The sequence below is a fragment of the Microcaecilia unicolor genome, chromosome 10 (genome assembly GCF_901765095.1).
Source record: "Microcaecilia unicolor chromosome 10, aMicUni1.1, whole genome shotgun sequence".
Lineage (NCBI taxonomy): Eukaryota > Metazoa > Chordata > Amphibia > Gymnophiona > Siphonopidae > Microcaecilia > Microcaecilia unicolor.
The window spans coordinates 7,153,659-7,166,252 of NC_044040.1; the positions used below are offsets into that span (position 1 = coordinate 7,153,659).

The 12,594-nt window shown below is 47.0% G+C and overlaps 1 protein-coding gene across 1 annotated transcript in view; it reads right to left on the reverse strand.

Annotated features, from left to right (window-relative positions):
* PROSER2 (proline and serine rich 2) overlaps positions 1–12,229 on the reverse strand; it is a 49,762-nt gene extending 37,533 nt beyond the window's left edge. Inside the window, exon 1 of the mRNA XM_030216901.1 lies at positions 12,175–12,229. The gene's annotated coding sequence lies outside the window, so the exon portion shown is untranslated. The remainder of the gene's footprint in view (positions 1–12,174) is intronic.
* Positions 12,230–12,594: the final 365 nt, after the last annotated feature.

The window sequence follows — 12,594 nt, forward strand, 5'->3', positions numbered from 1 at the left end:
TACAAACCCGTCTCTTAAGGGTTGGCAGAACTCTAGCTTGTAGCCGTCTCTGATGACTTCCAGCACCCACGCGTCTGAAGTTATAGTGGTCCACTCGCCCAGAAACGAGGACAGCCGTCCTCCAATCTGCACTGGGGCGTGGACCAAGGCCCCGTCATTGGGTACGAGACCCTGGGGGAGGACCGGAGGGAGCACCTCCGGGACGGCGGTCTCTGCGAAGGAATGCTGCTTGGGGGAGAAATTCCTCTTGAAGGAAGAGGGGGCAGAGGAACCCGACTTGCCCGGGCGGTACCGACGGGCTTCCTGAAACCGTCCTCTGGAGGTACCGGGACGAGTACTAGCCCGAGCCCTGACCTCTGGTAATTTCTTGCCCTTAGACGTGCCGAGATCGGTCACGATTTTGTCCAGCTCGACCCCAAAGAGCAGCTTGCCTTTAAAAGGCAATCTAGCCAGGCGGGATTTAGAGGCGTGGTCAGCAGACCAATGTTTCAGCCAAAGCCACCGCCGCGCAGAGACTGTCTGAGCCATGCCCTTAGCTGAGGCTCTCAAGACATCATACAGCAAGTCTGCCAAATAGGCTAAGCCCGATTCCAGGGCCGGCCAATCAGCCCTCAAGGAAAGATCCGAGGGGGAAGCCCGCTGCACCATAGTCAGGCACGCCCTGGCCACACAGGAGCCGCAAACTGAGGCCTGCAAACTTAACGCAGCTGCCTCAAAGGACGACCTTAAGGCCGCCTCCAATCTTCTGTCTTGGGCGTCCTTTAGGGCCGTGCCACCTTCCACCGGCAACGCCGTTTTCTTAGTCACCGCAGTGATTAAAGAATCCACGGTAGGCCACAGATAGGCCTCACGTTCACTCACAGCCAAAGGATAGAGGCGGGACATAGCCCTAGCCACTTTAAGGCTCGTTTCCGGGACATCCCATTGAGCCGCAATTAAGGTGTGCATGGCATCATGCACGTGGAAGGATCTAGGCGGGCGCTACGTCCCCAGCATAATGGCAGAGCCAACAGGGGCTGAGGGAGAGACGTCCTCCGGAGAGGAAATCTTTAAAGTGTCCATGGCCTGTAACAACAGGTTGGGCAAATCCTCTGGGCTAAAAAGCCGCGCTGCAGAGGGGTCATCCGCTCCATCCGAGCGGGGATCTATCTCCTCCAAGGAATCCGCAAAGGACCGTTGGGAGACCTCAGACACGCTGCCCTCATCTACATCGGAGGAGACAAAGTCCTCCAAGGCCTGGAAATCAACCCGAGGGCGTTTACCTCTGGGAACCTCAACCTCTTTATCAGAAGAGGGAGCAGGGGCAGCGTTTTGCATGAGGAAAGCCTGATGCAGCAGCAAAACAAACTCGGGGGAGAAACCCCCCAGACAGTGCACTTCCGCAGCCTGGGCAACAGCCCTAGACGCACTCTCAACCGGCGCTCGCAATAGCGGGGGAGAGACATGCTGTGCATCCAAAATGGCGTCCGGCGCGAAACTCCGTGAAGGAGCCGCGCGGGAAGAACGGCGCTTAACTTTAGCCGCTTTGTGCCGTCGCCCAAATTAAGGGCGTTCATGGCATTAATGTCTCCAACCTCAAGGGCGGCCCACGAAGAAGCCGTCCGAGCCGCGTGGCCGGCCAAGATGGCGGAGGCGAGGAGCGGGGGATGGGCGTTTATGGCGGGAAAAAACCGCCACGCCGGAGGAACGACCGGGACATTCATCGGTCACTAAACTGTCACCCATCAAGGGCGAATCAGGTTGTAAAACCCCCGCATCCCCTCTAGAAGCGCTCCAGCGATCCGGGGAGCGACCCTTTGCGCCCTCGCCCTCCGACGCCATATGCCACGAGGAGAAGAATCGGGGAACCCCCTGCCCGCTATAAAAAGGTAAAATTACCTGCTTGCCGCTCCGAGCTGTAACGAACTGGTGTCCCAGTGAGTAGCTGCAATGAACGTTTAAAGAAACGTCGAATTAAACGCCTTTAAAGACGTTTAAAATTTTTTTTTTTTTTTTTTAAACGGAGCCAGCGGGAGGGGGGAGAAAAGGAGGGACCTGGCACCACCAGGTTTGCACTTGCTCAAAAGAGCCCTCAACCCCAGGCCTCAACAAAACCTAAGGATTAGGCTTGGAGGCCTAGCCAGAGCTGCTGCTGTGTGTGACCACCACCTGCTGAGATAGAGAACATACTGAGGAGTTTCCGGCAGCACATGACCACATATAGGGAGGCAAAAGTTTGCTCTCTATCTCCACCTGCTGGTAGATGGACACAACCCACCAGTCTATGGATTGATCAGCTTGATGATATGGAAGCAAGGGTTATCTGTACATAGCTGAGGAATGCAGTCAGACCATGTGGTGTGGCTGAATGTCCTCTACTTGTCAACAGAGAAGAGAAATTGTTTGACTTGATTTACTGCTTTTTGTAGAAATGTCAAAGCAGTGTAAAATGAACAAATGCATTAAAAAAAAAAAAAATTATATTTTAAAAACTTATTACCAACCTGCCGGCATGGCAATCAGGAAGCCAGATCCCACTGAGAAGAACGTCTTTAAGACGGCTGTAAACATATCATAAAAAGGCTGGTGCTGGAGATCGCAGGGATCTCCCTAGCATGTAGTGAACAGCCCTATAAGCCTCCAAGAGCTTTCCCGAGACCAACAATCAGCACCACATTGAGTTATAGTTGCTCCCTGTGCAAATTCCCCACTGACACCCTTCCCTTGCCACACCCGCTTTGCCACCACCAACTAGGGGAGACTGTGGGCTGGAAGTAATTTCTGCAGGTCCTCCATATTTGCATCCTGTGTGGCCAAACTGCTCTCCCAGCAGCCAACAATGCAGCTAAAAGTTTCAATAAACCTCCATGAGACATTTTTATTTATTTGGATTTTGCTCACACCTTTTTCAGTTGTAGCTCAAGGTAAGCAACATTCAGGTACACTGGATATTTCCCTGTCCCTGGAGGGCTCACAACTTAGGTTTCCACCTGAGGCAGTGGAGGATTAAGTGATAAAGAATGACACGGAGACAAAATCTGTCCCTGTCCCCGCCCTATCTCCGTGGCTTCTGTCTCCATCCCCACCCCACCTCATCTGCAGAAACCTCAAACACTTTATGATTTTATATTTAAATCTTTTTATTAAAGTATTAAAAGGAACAATATGCTGTGCAACTGTTGTGTATAAATTACAAATAGAAAACAATAACAACTAGCAAGCTATAATAACCCTCCCACCACCACCCTCTACCCTTCCAACTCCAACAATAGCTGACTTCTACTACCCCAAGGAATCCTAATCCACCCTGTTAAAATGTCTAGGGGTACACCCTATTGGGGGGAAATATGCCCTATGAAGCACTGTTATGATTTTTAATCTGTGGATGAATAAGAAGTCATCAACAATCTCAGGATTTGGTCTAGCTCTCCTGTCTTCCACAGTCCTTCCTGCAATAGAAGATGTCTCCTTAGAAGATGTGCTGGTAGCAGGATGTACAGGATCTCCCATGCAAATTTTGCTAGCTGTGGCCAGCATGTTTGCTTGTTTCTCCAAAAATTAAAAATATTGTCGCCTCAATCAATTGTAAACATAAATAACAGTCCAGTTGTCATTAACTGGCTTCAAAGCAGAAAGTGACATGGGGACAAAGTGTATCCCCGTCCCCAACCCCGCAGTTACCGTAGGTTCTCGTCCCCGTGTCACTCTCTATTAAGTGATTTGCCCAAGATCACAAGGAGCAGCAGTGGGATTTCAGCTGGGCACCTCTGGATGTCAAGACTGGTGCTCTAACCACTAGGCCGCTCCTCCACTCCACATTAGAAACCAAAACACTGTCCTGAACCTCTTAATACTAGCTTTGAAAATATAGCCTGCTGGTTTCCCCAAAAACCTTATTTGCTGTTGGAAGCAGAGGATTTTCCCACCAGTACTGGCCTTCCGACAGCCACCCAACTTAAAACACAAGCTAATCAGAAGTAAACTTCCATCACAGACTGAAAAGGAACAGAAGGGCACACTTCCCTGTAATTTATCCAGTTGCAAACTATGCCAAAATATTTCACAGGACCCCAAAGTCATCCACAAAGGAAAGATATTCAACATAAAGGGATCTTTCACTTGCTCATCTTCCAATGTGGTATATATCATTCAGTGTAAAAAATGTAACGAAGGATGTATATTGGAGAAACAGGCCAGATGCTTAAGACAAGATTCAATTTACATAGACATCACATGAACAATACTGGTGCCAGTAGGGTTCCCACGCCTGTTGGTCAACATTTTACAGGACCAGGACACTGTACCAGTGACTTCACAGTGAGAATCCTGAAAGGTAACTTTAAAACCATACAAGAACGTAAGACCTTTGAAGTCAGAATGATTGAATATTTTAACACCCAACAGAAAGGACTTAACAAGGATCTGGGGTTCCTAGCCCATTATAAACCATAAAGCTGTATGTCTCTGTTGATCACCCTCCCCTCACCTATCCACACCCATCCTGTTAGAATATCAATGATATGCTTTGATGTCCCCATGCATACCTCCTACCCACCCCCATCCTCCCACCCTGTCAGACTGTCATAGTAATGCTTGAATGTTTTCACTTATACACACTATCAGCTAGCACATTTGCTTATTTCCGATCTGAGGAAGAAGGGCGACCTTCAAAAGCTAATCAAGAAATGTATTATGTCCAATAAAAAAGGTATCATCTTATTTTCTTTTCCATGTTTTATTTTGTTTGATTTCTATTGATAACCTCTGCAGACATAAATCCAGCTCACATATGCAGGATGAGGTGTGAGAGGTGGACAGCTCTATGGTGTGTCAGCTTTACCATAGCAATACTGAATGCCAAGTAACCCAAACCTGCTCCTGCACAAAGGACATAACACAGCAGGGTCAAGAATCTTCACTCCTCTCCCTTTGTCAACTGGCTTTTCCTGATTTTCCACAAAAGCTTCAAATTCCTTTGTGAACCTATGAGCCAAGAGTAGGTTTTCATTGCATTCTTAAATCCTGAGGATCAATCACCCACCAGAACAGTAGAGCAGTGTGCTATACTGTTTTTAAGAATAACCATTGTGAAAGATGATTATTCACTAAAAGGTCAAACACAAGGACCTTAGTACTCGAAACGGCTTCTGGGCACAACAGTCATAACATAGCAAGAACATTTTCACCCTTACCCTATACTGTACAATTAATCTGCCTAAAACGGAAAAGACCACAACTCAAGGTTAGAAACCAGGAATACATCATAATTTCAATACCAAAATCTAATATAATAATTTGCACCTCCAATGTTCTGAAGCTGACTCTGTGGCAATGAAGCCGTGTAGTGTTCGTAGGGTTCGTAATTGCCCCACCCTCGAGGGAACTCTGTATAGTTGCCAGGGAAAGAAACGTGACATCAGAAGGCGAAGGGACCAACCACAGGCCTCGCACTCGCTCTCAGTGCCCCACCCTCGGAGGGAAGGGAAGGCTACATATAATATTCACCCACCGGAAGTTCGTTCCCTCCCTCTGAGTTCTAGGGTCGTCAGTCCCCCCTCCCTCCCAGTTCCAGGGTCATCGTCCCTCCCTCCCTCCCTTCCTTCCAGTTCCAGGCCCCCTCCCTCCAAATTTTAAAAGTCATCCTGACTTACCTCGTGCGGTAAAAAGCGTGCAGGCTCGGCACTTCAGTTTTCCCTTCTCTGTCTCTCAGCTCTGGTCCCGCCCTTGCGGAACCAGGAAATGAGGGCGGGACCAGAGCTGAGAGACAGAGAAGGGAAAACAGAAGTGCCGAGTCTGCACGCTTTTTTTTTTCAATTTGTAAAGTTTATTTAAACATACCTCAAACAACAGTACAAACCCGAGCCAAGCTCAGCAATAACAATCCACATTCTCCGAGCCCACCTTTGGGAATTGTACATATAAACGTAAATGTAAAACCAAGTCTTTTGTTTTGTCCTGCCCCCCCCTTTTCTCCCCTTGTATGCCCCCAACCTCCCCCACCCTCTCTCCCCCTCCCCCCTAAGTCCCGCTCCTCTTCCCACTCCTCCCTATCCTTTCCGTTTTACCCCTCCCCCTATCCCATCTATTCATGCCTAATTATCCGTTCTAAACATTTCCATTCCTCTGCCTCAAAACTGTACTTCCCCCGCCTTATATCCGTTAATTCCTCTAACATAGATATTCCTCTAATTCTCCCAGTCCAGTTCTTCTCTGCATGCTTTTTACCGCTGCTGCTGCCGGCCGCCGTAACCCCGACGAGGTAAGTCAGGATGACTTTAAAATTCGGAGGGACAACAACCCTGGAACTCGGAGGGAGGGACGACGACCCTGGAACTGGGAAGAAGGGAGGGGGGACGCTGGAACTTCCTTTAAAAAACATTAATGGCAGAAGGTGATTACCTTGCTAGCGCCTGTTTCATTTCAATGAAAAACAGGCTTTTTTTTTACTAGTGTTTACATAAAGACCATAAGCCAGGCACAAATGAAACAACCCACCCTTTTTTTTTTAGGACAACTTCATCGAACTGCACTTTCCTTGCTGGGTTTTCCATAAGCTCAGAAGCAGCCTGACAGCTGTATTTTAAAGTTAAGTCTTTTTCTCCTGCTTTAACTACAGCCAGCTTAAAATAAATATTTATCACATCTGCTTGTACAGTCTGTATCAGTGTAAGATTAACAAAGAGGCCAGTGAAAGACCTGCACAAGGAAGTGAAAAATCATCCTTAGGCAGGGATTTTCTATCGCTTTTCAACTTTGACCCAATCAACCTCACCCTTTATTGAGCCAAGATCATTTCTGGCAAGGTAGGGGCTAGACCCCCGACTCCATCTTCTCCTCACCATCAGACTGGTGAATTATTGGCATTATATTTTTGATCCATACACCTCCATTCTCCAAAAGAGACTCAAAAATAATGAAAATACAGCAAAATGGTTTACTGTGCCAACGGACAGAATGATTAAACCATATATATGAGTACCTGAGCTGAACTTAAAGCCCATATGAACAAGATAACTGCATGCGTGTATTTTCATTGGATGTATTTGAGTTTCATTTGGTGGGGGAGGGCAGTTGTTTAAATATACCATGATAAAAGTCTGTTTACACCTACAAGCCTGTCCATTCATTTTTCACATCTGCCTGGCCATTTCTGTTTAGGGCTTTGCAACTTGCCCCCCCCCCCCCCCCCCCAAAGAATATTGCTCTTTGACAGAGCCCTAACATGGAGTAGCTCCAATTTTACACCTGTCTGTCGACAATGAATTGTCATGCATGCAGACAAGTGGCCTTCTTAGAAAACTGTTATCAATCAGCTGTTTACCAAATCAATATGCCGACAGTTTATAAAAAAGGTAATTATACTTTTAACCCTAATTTTTAAATGGAGCCATCATCGCCTTTTACTAAGATTTACTGCTAAGAAATGCAGGGTCATAACTTGGGTTATACGAATCCACGGGAACAGTAGAATATAGGGGGTGCTGTGTACAAAAGAAGAGCGGGACTTGGGGTGATTGTGTCTGGATGACCTTAAGGTCTCCAAACAGGTAGAAAAAGCGATGATCAAAACCAGAAGGATGCTTGGCTGCATAAGGAGATGGATGACCAGCAGGAAAAAAAGAGGCAATAGTGCCCTTGTATAAGTCTCTGGTGAGGACCCATTTAGAGTACTGTGTGTAATTCTGCAGACCGCACCTAAGGAAGGATATAAACAGGATGGAGTCAGTCCAGAGGGTGGCTATGAAATTGGTAAGCGGTCTTGGTCATAAAACATACAGGGACAGGCTTATGAACCTCAACCTGTATATGGTGGAAGAGAGTCAGGAGATAGGGGATATGATAGAGACGTTTAAATACCTCTGCGGCTTTAATGTACACAAGTTGAGCCTTGTTCAAATAAAGAAAAACTCTGGAATGAGGGGGTATATGATGAAGCTAAGAGGAAACAGGTTTAGGAGGAATCTAAGAAAATACGAAAAGGGTGGTAGATGCGTGGAGTGGCCTCCTGGTGGAGGTCATGGAGACGAAGACCGTGTCAGAATTTAAGAAAGCTTTGAACAAGCATGTGGGATTCCTTAGGAAAGAAAGAGTTAGTGGTTACTGAGGAAGGGCAGGCTGGATGGGCCATTTGGCCTTTATCTGCTGTCATGTTTCTATGTGTACTTTGTATTTTTCCCTATTCATGTGGCCAGTGTTAAACAAGCTAGGACTGAGGTCAGAAATTTGGAAAGGGGGCACCAAAGCCCCAAAGCACCTTCTGGGGATCTGCATTTGTTGGAAAAACAAATGAGAAATGTCACCAATTTCTACGTCTTTGTTGACCAAAATGACAGGAAAACCCTCAAAAAAAGCTTTTTCTGTGTCACAGATAGCGTGCACATCATGCTTCTGAAAGAGTACATCCTGGTTACTAACAGGATGAACTATCTATGAAATTGACCCTGAAATCGGAGGAAAAAAAAAAAAGCATCATAAGCACTGCCAAACTGGGACACACCGAAGGTCCATCAAGCCTAGGATCCTGTTTCCAACAGTGGTCAATCCAGGTCACAAGTACCTGGCAAGATCCCAAAGGAGTAATAAAGATTTTATGCTACTCATAAATTTACTATTTAGTAGTTTCATTGCGTGCCTCCTAGTCCTTGTATTTTTGGAAAGAGTAAACAAGCGATTCACGTCTACCCGTTCCACTCCACTCATTATTTTATAGACCTCTATCATATCTCCTCTCAGCCGTCTTTTCTCCAAGCTTAACAGCCCTAGCCGCTTTAGCCTTTCCTCATAGGGAATTCGTCCCATCCCCTTTATCATTTTCATCGCCGTTCTTTGTATCTTTTCTAATTCTACTATGTCTTTTTGAGATGCAGTGACCAGAATTGCACAGTATTCGAGATGTGGTCGCACCATGAAGCGATACAAGAGCATTATAACATTCTTTCCTAATAATTCCAAAGAGCAGAGGGTTTCAATGTATCAGCAACGATGACACCTAGATCCTTTTCCTGAGTGGTGACTCTTAATGTGGAACTCTGCACCACGTAGCTATAATTTGGGTTCTTCTTTCCCACATGCATCACTTTGCACAACAAAATAAAAAGCCCATAATAGACAAAAGTATTTTGGCTACACATGCCTACTGCCTTCAGTTTCAGTCACATATGGAGCACCCTATAGTATGGGGGCCAGAGCAAATTGTCCCATTTGCACACCCAACTCTGACCCTACCCACAATATATTAGGTTCTGGATGCCCATTTTAGGCCAAATGTGTTAGAGGAGGCCCTTGGTATCTAGGACTAGTCCTCACAATTCAGCGTTTGTACCAGAGTGTATGTATAAATAACAGACTCATGTCATACAAACTGGGCACAACATCACAGTAAAGGGGAAATGCCCACTGATTCCAGAAATTGCCACACCCCCATTCTATTGAAGAGGTTCTGTCCAAGAGCACCAAAAGCACTTCCAGCCCTCATTCATCACACAGTAATCCTAAGGAGGGCATCGGGAGACCCAAAGTACTCTGAGCCTTTGCTGGTGGCTACCATGGGAATCCATCTGGGCCGGGGTGGGGGAAGGAACCAACGAGAAGCGCTGTACCCTACACCAACTCCCAAACTAACCTGTGCCCTACTAGGGGCTACTACTTTTATCATTTCTATAGCGCTACTAGACATACACAGCGCTGTACACTGGACATGAAGAGACCATTCCTCCTCAACAGAGCTTACAATCTAATTTGGGCAGACAAACAGGAAAAATAAGGGATAATGACAAACAGTAGCAAGATTCCGTGCAGAAACCCAAAGAGTTGCAAGATTCTGGAATCCCAAAGGCTACTATTACTTATCATTTCTATAGTGCTACTAGACGTATGCAGCGTTGTACACGGGACATGAAGCGACAGTCCCTGCTCCTCAGAGCTTACAATCTAATTAGGGCAGACAAACAGGACAAATAAGGGATAAGGACAAAGAGTAGCATGATTCTGGAACCCCAAAGTAACAAGATTCCGGAACCCAAAGAGTAGCAAGATTCCATGCGGAATCCCAAAGACTACTACTGCTACTACTTATTTCTATAGCGCTACCAGATGTACGGTGCGCTGTACAGTGGACATGACAGTCCCTGCTCGACAGAGCTTAACAATCTAATTAGGACAGACAAACAGGACAAATAAGGAATATGCAAAGAGTAGCAAGATTCCGTGCAGAATCCCAAAGAGTAGCAAGATTCCGGAATCCCAAAGACTACTACTACTTATCATTTCTATAGCGCTACTAGATGTGTACACACTGCTGTACAGTGGACATGGAGACAGTCCCTACTCGACACAGCTTACAATCTAGTTAGGACAAACAAACAGGACAAATAAGGGATAAGGACAAAGAGTAGCAAGATTCCGTGCAGAATCCCAAAGAGTAGCAAGATTCTGGAATCCCAAAGAGTACTACTGCTACTACATATCATTTCTAAAGCGCTACTTGACGTACGCAGCGCTGTACACAGGACATGAAGAGACAGTCCCTGCTCAACAGAGCTTACAATCTAATTAGGACAGACAAACAGGACAGATAAGGACAAAGATTAGCAACATTCCGTGCAGAATCCCAGAGTAGCAAGATTCTAGAATCCCAAAGACTACCACTACTTATTTCTATAGCTCTACTAGACGTACGCAGCGCTGTACACTTGAACATGAAGAGACAGTCCCTGCTCCACAGAGCTTACAATCTAATTAGGACAGACAAACAGGACAAATAAGGACAAAGGGTAGCAAGATTCCGGAATCCCAAAGAGTGGCAAGATTCCGTGCAGAATCCCAAAGAGTAGCAAGATTCCGTGGAGAATCCCAAAGATTAGCAACGTTCCGGAATCCCAAAGAGTAGCAACATTCCGTGCAGAATCCCAGAGTAGCAAGATTCTAGAATCCCAAAGACTACCACTACTTATCATTTCTGTAGCGCTACTAGACATACACTTGAACGTGAAGAGACAATCCCTGCTCCAGAGAGCTTACAATCTAATTAGGAAAAACAGGACAAATAAGGGATAAGGACAAAGAGTAGCAAGATTCCGTGCAGAATCCCAAAGAGTAGCAAGATTCTGGAATCCCAAAGAGTACTACTGCTACTACATATCATTTCTAAAGCGCTACTTGACGTACGCAGCGCTGTACACAGGACATGAAGAGACAGTCCCTGCTCAACAGAGCTTACAATCTAATTAGGACAGACAAACAGGACAGATAAGGACAAAGATTAGCAACATTCCGTGCAGAATCCCAGAGTAGCAAGATTCTAGAATCCCAAAGACTACCACTACTTATTTCTATAGCTCTACTAGACGTACGCAGCGCTGTACACTTGAACATGAAGAGACAGTCCCTGCTCCACAGAGCTTACAATCTAATTAGGACAGACAAACAGGACAAATAAGGACAAAGGGTAGCAAGATTCCGGAATCCCAAAGAGTGGCAAGATTCCGTGCAGAATCCCAAAGAGTAGCAAGATTCCGTGGAGAATCCCAAAGATTAGCAACGTTCCGGAATCCCAAAGAGTAGCAACATTCCGTGCAGAATCCCAGAGTAGCAAGATTCTAGAATCCCAAAGACTACCACTACTTATCATTTCTGTAGCGCTACTAGACATACACTTGAACGTGAAGAGACAATCCCTGCTCCAGAGAGCTTACAATCTAATTAGGAAAAACAGGACAAATAAGGGATAAAGGGCTGCTAGTGAGAATCTGTCAGAAGTAGAGGAGAGTTCTTGTAGGATGCTACTGCGTACCCCCCCCCCCCCACCCCACCCCACCCCCCACACACAACCAGTCAGGCTTTGGTGGGCCCGGGGGGGGAGATCCAACAGGAGACGTAGTACCCCACATCCTCCAAAGCACCCTGAGCCCTACAGGGGGCTGCCGTTGGGAATCCGTCCTGGGGGGGGGGGGGGGGGGGGGGGAAGGGGAACCAACAGGAAGTATTGCGCTCGCATCAAGTCCTGCCCTTATTTTCAGCGAAAACCCGCTTTGACCAACTTGTAGGAAGTGTGAAGAGAGAAGCGGAGCTCAGGTAACGGGGTCCGAGCGGCTTCCCTGCACTCTGACCCTAAAGGTGACCCCCCGGAGTGAAAGTGAGAGAGAGGTCGAACTCGGAGGGCGGGAAAAGCGGTAGAAGCTCTACCTGGACACTCACCTCAGTCACCGCCGCACTCCGGGTCGCTCCGCGCGCATTGAGCGAACCAGGGAAGCGCGAGCCGGGAAGGGTGACTACAGGGGGCGGGGCTCACGTGCGCGCGTGCACACACACACACTCACTCACTCCTCCTCCCCGCCCTCGGCCCTCCTGCGGTCGCTCGCGCTCTCCTGGGGGGCAGAGGTCAAACGCTAGAGCGCGAAAATAAGTGAGGTAAAAAGGAGTGAGTGACTGACTGACTGGTCCCGCTTTTCCTACCTTCAGGGGGCAGCTCGGTTGGATGTTCGACGCCCCCAATACCGAGGAAACTAGCAAAGTCCTTCACTGTGTCCAGGGATAGATCATTTGCATCATAGGAGTCAGCTCAGTGGGCGCTGAACTCCCCCAATATTGTGCGAACATAAGAATAGCCATACTGGA